The sequence below is a fragment of the Rutilus rutilus genome (genome assembly GCF_951802725.1).
Source record: "Rutilus rutilus genome assembly, chromosome: 6".
In the NCBI taxonomy this organism is placed as follows: Eukaryota; Metazoa; Chordata; class Actinopteri; order Cypriniformes; family Leuciscidae; genus Rutilus; species Rutilus rutilus.
The window spans coordinates 3326934-3340616 of NC_140214.1; the positions used below are offsets into that span (position 1 = coordinate 3326934).

The 13683-nt window shown below is 36.7% G+C and overlaps 1 protein-coding gene and 1 long non-coding RNA gene across 2 annotated transcripts in view; one reads left to right on the forward strand and one right to left on the reverse strand.

The window, feature by feature from the left end:
• The window catches only part of LOC311292270 (lipoprotein lipase), a 632457-nt gene that overhangs the window by 552827 nt on the left and 65947 nt on the right, over positions 1–13683 (reverse strand). The gene's annotated exons all lie outside the window — the stretch shown is intronic.
• LOC311292280 lies at positions 785–13352 on the forward strand. The gene is made up of 3 exons (XR_014627702.1): positions 785–915; positions 1967–2072; positions 13222–13352. It is a non-coding gene; the product is annotated as an uncharacterized lncRNA (long non-coding RNA).

Below are 13683 nucleotides of genomic sequence, written 5' to 3' on the forward strand. Positions count from 1 at the left end.
AATTTCCTACCGTAAATATATAAAACATGTATTTGTGTGAGTGAATGCAGCACAATCGTGAACATAAATGCACAACTTTAAAGGAGATTTTCTCAATGTTTAGATTTTTTTGCACCTTCAGATTCCAGATGTTCAATAGTCGTATCTCGACCAAATATTGTCCTATCCTAACAAACCACACATCAATGGAAAGCTTATTTATTCAGCGTTCAGATTATCTATACATCTCAGTTTCCAAAAATTGACCCATGTGACTATTTGTCCGCTTCTCTAAAGCAACTAAACTTGAATAAAATGTACAGTGTGATATTTGATGGGCCAAACTGTGACAGTATGAGCTGAAATAATCTTCCTCCTGCACGACCCCGACTGTGCCTGATATTTTTGGAGTGGGAAACACAGGTAAATAAAACTAATAGAGGCTCAGTATAGCTAAACGCTCTGACCACGAAGGTCAGCGAGAGAAGAGAGTGTGGTTTGGCTGTAAAAGACTCACATCTGGGAAATCTCTCTCTCCTCTCTCTCTCTCTCTCTCTCTCTCTCTCTCCTCTCTCTCTCTCTCTCTCTCCTCTCTCTCTCTCTCTCTCTTAGACTTTCATTCATTTTATTTCAGTTCAGTAAGATATGACAAACTACATTTGTATTGCCTAAAGCTCAGCTGCATACAATCAGATGTTTTTGAATGTTCTCTCTCTCTCTCTCTCTCTCTCTCTCTCTCTCTCTCTCTCTCTCTCTCTCTCTGTGTGTGTGTGTGTGTGTGTGTGTGAGATGTGCGTCTCCTCAGGCCTTTGACACCTCAGACAGGAGCTCCGGGGGTCTTTACACTCAGATAATCATCAGTATCATCTGAGACTCGAACAGAGCCAGCGGGGGTCCGTGAGGGAAGATAACATCAGATCTACAGGATCAAAGCAGGTGAAACACAGCCTGAGGGGATGATAATCACACACACACACACACACACACACATAATGAGGAGGTGAAGGTGTTGATATAAAGTCAGGTATCTTTTTATTATATCCTTTTGATAATAAAATGTTATCTTATTTTACTTAAAATTGTAAATATAAATAAATAATATAAAATTTTATTTAATAACATTTTATTTTGTTTTAAGATGTATGCTCTTTTTAATTTATAAGAAGTTCATTCATTATTGTATTTCAAAATAAATTGTCTTTAATATATGTGACTCTGGACCACAAAACCAGTCACATGTAACAATTTTATGAAATTGAGATTTATACATCATCTGAACGCTGAATAAATAAGCTTCCCATTGATGTGTGGTTTCAACTATTGAACATCTGGAATCTGAGGGTGCAAAAAAAATCTAAATATTGAGAAAATCTCCTTTAAAGTTGTTCATTTATGTTCACGATTGTGCTGCATTCACTCACAAAAATACATGTTTTATATATTTACGGTAGGAAATTTACAAAATATCTTCATGGAACATGATCTTTACTTAATATCCTAATGATTTTTGGCATAAAAGTAAAATCCATAATTTTGACCCATATAATGTATTGTTGGCTATTGCCACAAATATACCCGTGCGACATGTGACCGGTGACGTGATCCAGGGTCACATACATATATATATATATATAATTTTATTATATTATTTTTATAATAACATTTATGTTATTTCAATTTGTAAATATAAATAAATATAAATATAATATATATAAAACATTTTTAAGTATAATTTTAATATTTAATTTTACTCTATTTTAAAATTATAAATACAAATATTATAACATTTTATTTAATTATACTTTTCAAAAGCCACTAAGCCACTTCAGGCTGTGTGTTCGTCTCTGTATATGATTTAAAAGTAAAGTGGTTTATACCTGTGATAAAATCATCATTTTGTGTGTTCAGCAACATTCATTACCAGTGACAAAGCAACGTGATATGACTATCTCTCTATCTGTATATCTCTTTTCCATTATCATTTCAGACAAACCTTAATCTCCACACCTCACCCTACTGGATACCACGTTTACCCTGTTTACTGACCTGAAACATCACCTCATCTACTCTCTCGGCTCCTGTCCACCTTCAGTGTGAGCTATTCTGTTACTCGGTCACGAATCTGACCCTGAGTTCACCTGAGGGCAGGTGTTGAAGGCTTGATCCGTTATCCGTTACTAGAGCGGTTCACGTTCTGGATCCTGAGTCTGTTCTCGGCCAGGCGAACTGGAGCCAGACTTGAGGAGCGAACGGTTGTTCACCTGACTATAACCAGTCTAAAATCAAACACTGCATCCCGGTGTGTGTGCATAAACTCCTGGGGCCGGTTTCACAAAGCTTTTTTAGACCGGTCTATAGTGTAAGTATAAGCTCATGGACTAGTCTAATGCAAGTTAGACTGTTTCACAAAAATAAGACTGACTTAATTTAGACACCTCTTAACCCCAGGCTAACTTAGGTCTAAGACTCTGTTACCTTGGCAACCAGCAGTAACAATCGGTTACATTACAAAAAGGGAAAATGGCTCATAATTTAAACATTTCTTCTTGTTACTACATTCTCTGCTAAATTTCCCAAGTACAATGTCCTTGTAACTGTTATACTCCTCCAACAAACACATATTATCCACTGGGGTAAACTGCACTGAGCGGTTGAACGCGCTTACTCGATCCGCCATGTTTTTTGTTTTGAAACTGATTGTCTGATTTAGATGTCTATCTGAAGTCTGACTATCTACTATATCTAAGCCATAGTCAAAGTCTTATCTTTGTGAAACCGGCTCCTGGTACTCTCATCTGTGCTTTTTGGAGATATACTGAAACTGATATCATTCACTCGCTCTGTCGTTTTATATTGAAATGTAGTGCAACCAGAGGCGGACAAGAGTACACAGCTTCATTACTTGAGTAAAAGTACAGATACCCCTTGCTAAATTTTACTCAAGTACAAGTAAAAGTACTACAGTCAGATGTCTACTTAAGTAAAAGTACTGAAGTACTTGTTGTTAAAAGTACTTGAGTATCAAGAGTACAAGAGTACATTTTCTAAATATTGCATTACTACTGCCACAGTGCTTACATTGGTAAACACAGCAAACACTTGAAGCGAAAACTATCATTAACTTGTTCAGAAAATTGAAATAGTCTGGCGAGGTGGGGCCACGGGTTGGCACATTCCCGGGATGGACCTGCTGCGTCTTCATCCATTGTTTCGTCCATGGTTTCGTCTCTTATCTAAATCTGACCATGGAGTTGACTTTGGCGGAAAGCTGAAGGTGATTGCTGATAGGCTGTCCCAATCAGTGGCGATCACGTTTGAGAGGGAACCAACAAATTGAGGAACCAACAAAACGAATTTTATTTTTTCCTTTTTTAAATTTTTTTAGAAGAAGTAACGGGTACTCACGGTTATGGATAGAAATGTAGCTGAGTAAAGAGTACAATATTTGCCTCTCAAATGTACTTGAGTAAAGTCATGAGTACTCCCCAAAAATGATACTCGAGTAAAGTACAGATCCCTCAAAATTGTACTTAAGTACTGTACTCAAGTAAATGTACTCCGTTACTGTCCGGCTCTGAGTGCAACGTTATTACATGGCACAATGAGATGGCCCAATGCTATCTCACGACCAGTTCGTACGAGTGAGTAAAATGTGACTGATTCGTACGATTTGTCTAAACCCCAGTGACGGTTAGGTTTAGGGGCGGGCTCAGAGGCAGGTCATTCGTACGAATTCATACGAATTGGGCAACTCGTAAAATACGTACGATTTAGCAAAAATCATACAAATTCGTACGAGTGCAGGTCGTATGAATTCGTACGAATTGTCGTGAGATCGGGTTGGATGGCCATAGAAAGCGACAGCATTTCTCCACCCCCCCCCGTGAATGGAACGGTCCGAGAATGAAAATAGGCCTATGAAATTATTGCCAGACAAAATTATTTTGATACTATATTGATACTTTATACAAAATATAAAACAATAAACCAAAAAAAGTTATTCGTTATTAAGTATCATATTTGATACATCAGGCTTTTATGGCTTATTTAGTGAGAATATGGAGTGAAAAAAGGTTATTTAGTGGCCTAAACTAAGCAAAAATATGCAATTTGGTGCAGATGCTGATATTTATATAGCCAAAAAGTAAGAAATTCTGAAAGATCGTAATGCAAATCAATGAGGTCTTTATAACAGTATATCAGACTACTGCCATAAAATGCATATAATTATCAGTCGTCACTCTATATCTGCCAATAATGTGTCTTAGTCAGATGATATTTAAATGCTTAGTTTTATGATCAAAGCTCTGTAGTTTTAAAACATATAATGCAATGCAATACAGTGATGATTGAGAGATGAACAAACAAACCTGATGAATCTCATGATTTTTCCATAAAATGACGTATGCTATTGCTTCAGTCCAGCGAGTTTTCATCTTTAAATATCACTAACAATATAAAAGTTATTCTTATGGTTCAAAAACAGTGGAGCGTTGGCGCTCGCAACGCCAAGGTCATGGGTTCGATTCCCAGGGAAACCCAGAACTGATAAGAATGTGAACCTTGAAAATGCAATGCAAGTCGCTTTGGATAAAAGCGTCTGCCAAATGCATAAATGTAGATTTCAGATGTTTCACAGCTAAAGGTAGATGCTTTTGCAATTATTTACTTGCTATAAAAGCCTAACCTCTCAATCAGACGACAGAAGGCATGCAGTAGATTGTGTGCGACAGGTTTTCCAGCAGTTTTGATCATGTTGATGATTAGAATCTCACGTAATAGGCTTTAAAGCTGTAATTCAGCAGGTGAAGTGTTTCTGCTCTTCTCTCAGTCTTTATTACTCCATCTGTTTCCTCTACAATTCCTCTTCCATCTTCTCACCGCAAAACTGCCGGAGTGATTTGTGTTCTCCCACTATAATTGGAGCGTGGCATCGCTTTTCCAATACATGTGCCACCGATCCGGGTAAAAAATACCCCTGGGACACGGACACCTCGGATGGGCTGGTCTGTGGGCGCGTGACCCCCTCACTCCCGACATCAGAACAGCCGGAGAGAATCCAGTCATCTCGGCATAATTGCGAGTAATTATAGCAGAGCGGGGGTTTGGGTAAAGCCGAGGGGTTTGAGATATTCCTCTGGTTGGAGAAAATTCAAGGGTGAAGTGAAAATAGCAAAAAATCCAAACCACATGAGGAGAATCGCCTTAAATAGACCCCCACAAAAAAGAGGGTTTATAATGAGCCCCCTTCATCCGCACATCTATAAATGCGTCTTTTATGAGGGTTAGGGTACTTCAAGAATACGCTGCTGTGTTTATGTTGGTTAGTGTTTCAGAAATCGGAGAGTCTTCTTTTGAAGTGCATTCCTTCTTTTCTGAGTCTCATCTTCTTCCTTAAGTATGGGACACGAGTGAGACGGTCCCTGATGAGGGACACTAGTAGTGTGTTCACACTTGGCATGTTTGGTTGGATTAAAACGAACCCTGGTGCGACTGCTCTGTTAGTGCGCTTCATTTGAATAAGTGTGAACACCATCTGGTGACACCAAACAAGTCTCGATCCGCTTCCTAACTAACTCTGGTGCGGCTCGACTGATATATGAACGCGACACGGACCAAAGACATGCAAACGAACCAAAAACAGGAAGATGAGACCCTAAAAAAGGACAGAATGCTCAAGCACACCTGTTTGTCTCATCATAGTCGTGATGTTGCTCATCACAGTTCAGTTCAGGCATCAGAAGCGCGTCTCCTCACAGCAGATCTGGGTTTGTGTGACGGAGACGCTGTTTTGACTCCTTTACACACTCATAAGCTCTTCACGAGTTCTCAGCTGGTCAGAATACCATCATATGCAGCGACACACACACACAACGAGTGCATTTATCCCAGAACACAGCATCGGTTTAGATGTTCGGTACGTTACGTCACATAAAATACATAATAAAAGCCGACCAATCAGATTGTGAACGTATCCCTGTGTCTTTAGGTTCGGTATCTTTAGGTTCGGTGTTAAAATGCCAATGTGAACGATAAGCGGACCAGGACTGAATTATTATTTTTTTGTTTTGGACCAAATGAAACAAGTGAACCGACACCCATAGTTTTGGACCAATTTCTGAAGAATTTATAAAAAACTATTAAGACTATAGTCTTACAAGTTAGTCATCCAATTTTATTCTTTAACACTGTTAATAACTTTTTAAAGTCAGTAACATAAAAACGTGTCTAATTTGACACCGAACTGTAAGACTGATTACCCCTAACTAACTTCTAGTTGATCGTACTAGTTCTTAAGACAAAGTCTTAACAATAATGGCTATGTTTATGCAACTGGCCCCAGTTCATCTGTGAATCTCCATAAAGGGCATCTTGTGTTTCATGGAGGAAATAAAATAATGCCGGGCTGGAATTGACACACAATTGGCTGGTTTGGGTCTTAGAGCTCTTAGTGAAGAAATGTCCAAATTGCTCATGAAGAAAACAAAGCGGAAAAATGTAGTTGAGCTCTAACTGTGGACATTACAGGCAAAATGAAGTCATGTGGAACAATAAACACACTGTATGGCAAAAGTAGAGTGGCAACACTATTCGTTTAAAAGTATACACCAGAGAAATCATTCTGATATGCTTCTTATATTTTCTGCTTCATATTTCTTTCAGGATCCTTTGATGAATAGAAAGGTCAAAAGAACAGCATTTATTTGAAATAGAAATCTTTTTGAACATTATAAATGTCTTTACTGTCACTTTTGATCAATTGAATACGTCCAAATGCGTCAAATTATTTTATCGACCCCATCATTTTGAATGGTATTGTCATTTGTTGTGCGTTGAGCGCTAAAACCGCTAAAAGCATAGTTGCTTGCCATAAAATTGGCATTTTAAGTGATTAAAATGTTTCCACAACATTGCATTAAAACATACAGTCAAACCAAAAATTATTCAGACACCAGATATCATTTTTGATATTTTTTCACTAGTGTGTGCAGGACACTATAGTTCACTTATGTAAGTGAGGAGAGCAAAATAAAGTAAACTGTGACATATTATACCCAATATTCTTCATAAAATGACTACCAATAACATTTATAAATATTTGGGACCAAAAATGATTCCCGACACTTTTGAGCTGAGCATGTTTTGCTGAAGTGTGTTTTCTTTAATTGCTAATGCGACTTTTTTACACACAGATTGAACAAAATGAAGCATTGCTTGCTGATTGGTTGAGCTAAACTGGTATTATCTAATTGTGTAGTTAAATTTAACAGCTGACAGATATTCTACATAATTCATGTGTGAGACAGTCTAACAGAAGGACGGACAAAACCAGTCAAATATCGACTGAGTGCTTGTCATATTTTATTACCATTTTCTAAACTATAGCGAAGAAACTGTGATAATGTGAGAGATGTTGAAGGTGTCTGAATACATTTTGGTTTGACTGTAGATAATGACTTCATTTTCTGGCATAAGTCCCGAGCAATCCCTCCACACCTCGTCAGGTTGGGAAGTTCGGATCATTTTACTGACTCGGATCTTTGAATCTCGCTCATCAAAATGAACGAATCTTTTTTCGAGTCATTTGGTTCATTTCAGCAGAATGTATTTAACATGTTAGCCAAATTCCCCAAACACATCAAATGTTGATCGCATTTAGAATTAGAAAAAAAATTGCAATGCAAGGAAAAGGCCAAATTATGAGAAACAGAAACGATTCATTAATTTATCTTGGTCTTCAGGCTGTGTGTTAGTTTACCTCACCTCCCGATCTGAGCCGTTCGTTCATCCCGTGATCCTCATAAACTGAGATATGCTGTCGGTACCGGATACAGAACTGATTAGTTCACGTTTTGAGTCTTCGGGTCCGAGTCTTTCGTTCTTCCTGTCAGTCCCATAGAGGCTATGAAGTCGGTACCGGAAACAGAACTGATTAGTTCATCTTTTGAGTCTTCGGGTTCGAGTCGTTCGTTCATCACGTGACAAAAGAACGAAAGACTCAGAAGAATCAGACCCGAAGACTCGAGACGTGAGCTAATCATTTCTCTCAGCATAGCCTCTATGGGACTGACGGGAAGAACGAAAGACTCGGACCCGAACCCGAAGACTCGAGAGGTGAACTAATCATTTCAGTTTCCACTCCAGAACCCATAGGATGTTGTCAACACAAAATGAACGAATCACTCTCTGAGACAACTCAGTAGTCCCGAGTCATATTAAAGATTCGTTCAAAATGAACGAATCACTCTCTGAGACAACTCAGTAGTCCCGAGTCATATTAAAGATTCGTTCAAAATGAATGAATCACTCTCTGAGACAACTCAGTAGTCCCAAGTCATATTAAAGATTCGTTCAAAATGAACGAATCACTCTCGGAGACAACTCAGTAGTCCCGAGTCATATTAAAGATTCGTTCACAATGAGTGAATCGTTCTTGACCGACCCATCACTAATTCACAGGACAGTGGAGCGGTCCCTGCTGTCAAACACACGTTCCTGCTCTCTCCGCACAAACAAACGGGTCTATTTCGAGGACTGGTAAACTCTCTGCGTCTCCACACGGCCTGTTTGCAATCTCCAAGCCACAGTGGCTTTTTACATGATCACTAATTCACAAACGCGGTCGGGTCAGGAATTCCTCTGCTGCCTTGCTGTTTTGCTGTTGCCATGCACATGTGCTAAAATATCACTGAGGTTCGTGAACGAGTCGGCTAGAAAATAAATAAATATGAAGCCTAGAGAAAATCTGCAGAAGGGAAGCTGTGCAGGACGGCTTCCAAGGACACTCGCCCTTCCCAAACACAGGAGGAAAACCCCGAGTGTTTTCAGGAGCAGCGTGTTTAAAAGCTCGAACCATCACAGTGAATCATGTGACTCCGCTGAAATTATCACAGGTTTAATTAGGAACATTTTTGTTAGGAAATCACCACCATTACATAACCAGAAATACATACAAACTAAAACTGAAATACAAAATAAATTGAACCTAAATAGTCATATAAAAAACTAGGGATGCACCGATTTGAAAATTTTGGCCGATTCCGATAACCGATAATATTTGAAAGCCGATAACCGATATATTTGCAGATACAGTACCAGTCAAAAGTTTGGAAACATTACTATTTTTAATGTTTTTGAAAGAAGTCTCTTATGCTCATCAAGCCTGCAGTAAAAAAAAAAAAAAAAAAAACAGTAATATTATGAAATATTATTACAATTTAAAATAATGGTTCTCTTTTTTAATATACTTTAAAATGTAATTTATTTTTGTGATGCAAAGCTGAATTTTCATCAGCAAGTACTCCAGTCTTTGGTGTCTTATGATCCTTCAGAAATCATTCTAATATGCTGATTTATGATCAATGTTGGAAACAGTTGTGCTGCTTAATATTTTTTTTCTAACCTGAGATACTTTTTTCAGGATTATTTGATGAATAAAAAGTTTAAAAGAACTGTATTTATTTAGAATAGAAATCTTTTGTAACAATATACACTACCGTTCAAAAGTTTGGGAACGATAACTTTTTTTTTTTAAAGAAATTAGTACTTTAATTCAACAAGGATGCGTTAAATTGATAAAAGGTGATGGTAACGATTTATATTGTTAGAAATGTTTTTATTTTGAATAAATGCTGTTTTTATGAATAAATGCTGTTAACGTTTTACTCATCAATGAATCCTGAAAAAAGTATTCCAAAAAAATATATTAAACAGCACAACTGTTTCCATCATTGATAATAACTGAGTATCAAATCATCATATTAGAATGATTTCTGAAGGATCATAAGACACCAAAGACTGGAGTACTTGCTGATGAAAATTCAGCTTTGCATCACAAAAATAAATTACATTTTAAAATATATTAAAAAAGAGAACCATTATTTTAAATTGTAATAATATTTCATAATATTACTGTTTTTTTTGTTTTTTTTTACTGCAGGCTTGATGAGCATAAGAGACTTCTTTCAAAAACATTAAAAATAGTAATGTTTCCAAACTTTTGACTGGTACTGTATATCTAAATCCAATATTGCACTTCACTGTATTTTCCTTTGTTGAAGTCAATCATATTTCAAGCAATTCAAAAGCATCATATTGAACAGTGCACATCTGAAGTCCACAGTAAAAAGTGATCCGTTGACTTAACTTAAGAAAAGTGAGGAAACCTGTTGCCTCAAAATTATTAAGTAAATAAACTTTACTATGTAATTGAAAAAATTAAGTTATGTGGAATTGTCAAGTTCACATAACTTAATTTTTTCAATTACACATGGTTTACTTAATTTTAAGGCCAAAGTGTGTCTCAGCTGAAGGAAATAATCCTTTATTTATCGGCTTTAATATATCGGACAAATTTTATCGGACCGATAACGATAACATTATAAATGGACATATATCGGCCGATACCGATATATCGTGCATCCCTTAAAAACACAGGAGCGTTTCTCCTCTTCTCTGGCTTGCGTCCTCCTAATAGTTGTCTAATAAACCTGGCGTTGTATATTACGAATATTGCTGTCTCTTTGACGAATTGTTAACGAATTGACAAAGTGTCATGAATGTAATCAGAGTTGCATCACACTGCATCATGCATTGCCTTTTCTGCGATGCTTTAAGTATTTACCCAACGAAAGATGCCTTAGATTGACCTGAAACAGTCCTTGCATCGTGTTTTATGATGCATAAATGTCAGCACTGATGTTAGAGCAGGTTTGCATCACGTCAGCTTTACTGTCTGTAAACACATGACAGGTTGATCTGATTTGATCCGGGCTGTAATGGGAGCGCCGTGAGCCGCCGGAAGTGGCCCGTAAACCCTGACCTGAGGCTACAGGTCTTCACACGCTCTCCGTCTCGCTCTCCGTCTGCTGATGTTCCAGGTCACGTATAGCGTCTCATCTCTCCGCTGGCTCTCACTGAGAAACCTGTGGAGTTTATTACATAACAACCGCTATGGAGCTGTAAGGTTTTCCACAACACTGAACATGTCGGTGCACGAGAAATGATGCATACAGTAACTTAGACAACACTTTATTGTCTCCATATACTGTACTTGCAGCATGAAATGCAAACTGAATATGAATGGCTATATAATATGATAATATGAATGGCTATATGTAGGAAACAAACTTTTTGTTTTGTTTTCCAGTTTAAATATCAAAATGTATTCACTTGAGAAGCAAAAGTGTGTAAGAATTTTTTTGTTTTTCTCACCTAATTGTTTTCTTTTAAAAATATGTTCTTTCTTTTCTTAAAGGTCCCGTTCTACGTGATCCCATGTTTCAAACTTTAGTTAGTGTGTAGTGTTGTTGTTAGAGTATAAATAATATCTGTAAAATTATAAAGCTCAAAGTTCAATGCCAAGCGAGATATTTTATTTAACAGAAGTTGACTACAACGAACGGCTGGATTGGACTACACCCCTCTACATCCTGCTTTAGTGATGTCACTAGAACCGTAACCTCCGTCCACAGGAACACAGGCGTATTGATGGCGAAATGTCAACAGACGTGGTTGATGTTTATCTATAATCGGATACCGCAAAAGTTTAATTCGAAGTTGTTAGTTTGCTCTGTCCATTTCACCACGGACTGTTTTTCTAACCTGGAATAATATCAAGCAGACTTCTCTCAGCGTCTCATACTGACGAAGGGGGCAATTTCAACTATATTCCAGCAAGCGGTAAGTAGTGATTTAATATGGAAGTAGCGATCAACTTCACATCGTTTCTCTTAGTAGGATGAAAATAATCTTACTTAAACTGTGATTAATATACAGAAAGCGATCAAAGAACAATCCCTTTCCAATCGCCCAGCTGTCAATCACACAGCGCGAGTTTATCTGGACACTTGCCAACACTCGTTATGAAATCAATGACGCTGTTACACTGCACAACGAAGCTCTTACTGTATTTATATCCTACATCATGTTTGCATTGGTGAAATCATTAGTGAGAGTGCAGAAACTGCATTGCAATGATAAGATCTTTCACGCAACCTTTTATGTGATGGGAATAGATCTAAATACTTAAAAAACGTCTCACGATTCGTTAATCCCGATAGCTGTAATAGTAAAAACGTATAATAGCTGTAATAGTAAAAGTTTTCCAGATAGTTCCACATGTAATGCCAGATATTTCATATGCAAGCATGTCAGCCAATCACAGCAGAGGGCGTTTACACTGAAGTCTCACAGCAGACACGCCCCTTCAAACAGAGTGTTCAAACCAGGGAATGAAATCAGGCTATGAAATATGCCTTTTATTTCTAAATTATAAAAAAAATTGATCTAAAAAACATACTAACATTATAAGGGCACCCCTGGAAACATTATATAATAACAAAAATAATCCATGGAATGGGACCTTTAAGCATAAACCTCAGAAACCTTTCATTTATGCCTTTAAAAATATTTTTATTTACATATTTACAGCATTTTTAATTCAATTTAGTACAAGTACACCATGATACCACAATATTATATCTTTTTAAAACATATTTTATGTAATGAGAAGTGTAATGTACTTAATAAGCAAAACTGCATATGATATTAAGACGTATTTTCAGATGATATTTCTTGTGTATTTTTCATGAAAATTGCTTTCTTTTAAAAATATTATTTCTTGTTTTAAGCATAAACTTCAGATACTTAATATATGCTTATAAAATATATTTTTGGAATCTCATTTTATTTAAATATTGACACATTTTATTTAAGTCGGCATTATTTAAATCACATTTACTAGGAGAAATGCACCTTGATGTATGAATACAATAGTATATTTTTGAAATTTTTCATATAATGAGAAGTGTACATTTACTTGAGAAGCAAAACTACATATGATATTAAGACAATATATATTTTCAGATAATATATTGTGTATTTTTCTTATCCGAAAATATATTTTCTTTTGTTTTAAGCATAAACCTCACAATATATATATACATACATATATATATATATATATAAAAACAAATAGACCTATACCATGATGTATAAATAGGCTACTTTCTGAAATATACTTTTTGAAAAGTGTCTTTATTCCAACCTTTTTACTTTTGAGTGAAATATAATCTGGACAATCTTATGCTATAACATAATGAGTGTTATTTTCACCACAAAAGAAACAAATGAAATATTTAGGCCTGGTGAATCTGAATAGATGAATGGCAGAACATTATATTTGGACTGTGTGCATTCGCGCTACAATATTTTTATTTTATTTGCCCTATTATTTTCCAGAATTGGATGTCGTGCGGAGAGGTGAGCAACCGCCGGAAGTCGTGACGTAAGATGTGATGTTATCTAAAGATTGATCTGGTGCATAACCTGCTGTATCAGCCGTCCTCCTCCAGTCTTTACCTCAGAGACCTGGATCTGCTTTAGATGACTTTATCACCACAGCAACTGTGTTTCCAAACACACACACACACACACACACATGCTGGAGGAGGTAAATATGGCAACACTGGGCCAAACGTCTACCTTACTGTGCACTTTCACACACTCACAGTAAACCTGGTATTTGTCATAAACTTGCGAAATGCTGTTTGACCTGTCGAATGATAGAACTGATAAAATGAGTGGAAAAAGCCACGGATACTTTGTACTCACAAAACTTGAATCAAGTGCCACCTGGACTAAATATTTGCACTTTACTAGTCTATCACTATTAAACACTCATAAAAATATGAAAAAGAATGT